The sequence below is a fragment of the Dipodomys ordii genome, unplaced genomic scaffold (genome assembly GCF_000151885.1).
Source record: "Dipodomys ordii isolate 6190 unplaced genomic scaffold, Dord_2.0 Scaffold105, whole genome shotgun sequence".
Taxonomy (NCBI): domain Eukaryota; kingdom Metazoa; phylum Chordata; class Mammalia; order Rodentia; family Heteromyidae; genus Dipodomys; species Dipodomys ordii.
Window position 1 is genome coordinate 2957662 of NW_012267321.1, and position 1211 is coordinate 2958872.

The 1211-nt window shown below is 39.9% G+C and overlaps 1 pseudogene; it reads left to right on the top strand.

Annotated features, from left to right (window-relative positions):
• The first annotated feature begins 383 nt into the window (after positions 1 to 383).
• On the top strand, positions 384 to 630 carry LOC105994215 (annotated as a pseudogene).
• Positions 631 to 1211: the final 581 nt, after the last annotated feature.

Sequence of the window (1211 nt, forward strand, 5' to 3'; positions counted from 1 at the left end):
GCACAGAGTTCAGGCCCTACACCCGACCGGAAAAAAAGGCAATAGAAAATGAAATATTTAGGCATACTCTCAAGAATATGTAGGTCCTTGAACACCATATCCATTGCGGCACTATTTACCACAACCAAGAAAAAACCCAGAAGCTCCATGGTGTCTGCAGAGAAATGAGTGACACTGGACATGGTCATGTGGAGCAAAGTCAGCCAGGTTCAGAGCAGTGGAATCACAGGCTAACTGTGGATGAATACATAAAGAAGATGTAGCCAATCAGTCAGTGCTGGAGTCCCTGGACGGAGGCGTAATCTTGGGATCCTGACCATCCCGGTGCCTCTGACGACCTTTCATCAGGATTTTTCTGTGCAAGGCACAGTTCAGTGCCCAGGATGATGAACACTGATGTGAATGTTGATGCTGAAAATCAGATGGAACTGGAGGAAAAACACGACTTATTAATCAAGTGCTGGAACTCCAACACACACTTGAAGATATCTCAGCAAGAGTAGATGCAGTTAAGGAGAAAACCTGAAGCTAAAATCAGAAAACCAAGTTCTTGGACAATATATAGAAAACCTCATGTCTGCTTCTAGTGTTTTCCAAAGAACTGAAGCAAAAAGCAAAAGAAGGGATTGAGTTCCCTTCTCATTTACGGAATTGCTGGTTCTCTCTCCCTCTCTCTCTCTCCCTTTCCTTCTCAATGTCCCTTCCCCTTTGCTCCCTCTCTCCCCCCTTTAAAACTTGGGTACATTACAAATGTTACAGTAGCTATGTTTGTGGCTTCATTGAATGTTTATGAAAATAATTTCAAATCTAGGCAAAATTAACTACTTAACAGGAGACTTCCATGAGTCTGTGTATTATGTTAGTCTAACAAAATGTGCAGATGTATTGTACAGACGTTATAATTAGAATTGCATATATTTATGAACCTTGAAGATGAATGTTTTATTGAATTTTCTTTGATATATAGGCTTAGTCTTTTACTACATGCTTACTTAGTAAGATATACAAGCCAATAACCATGTACTGAATGCATAACTTTATGTATGTACTGTTCACCACTGTGTGCCTCTCCTCCATCTGCCTCATCCTCACCATATACCTTCTTCTAAGTCAAGATAATTTCACATTGTAAAAGTACTTTGAGTAGTAATCACCTGTCAGTAACCTAATCTGTAAGTCCTAAAGTTAACCAAAACCTTGCCTAAAGTTTG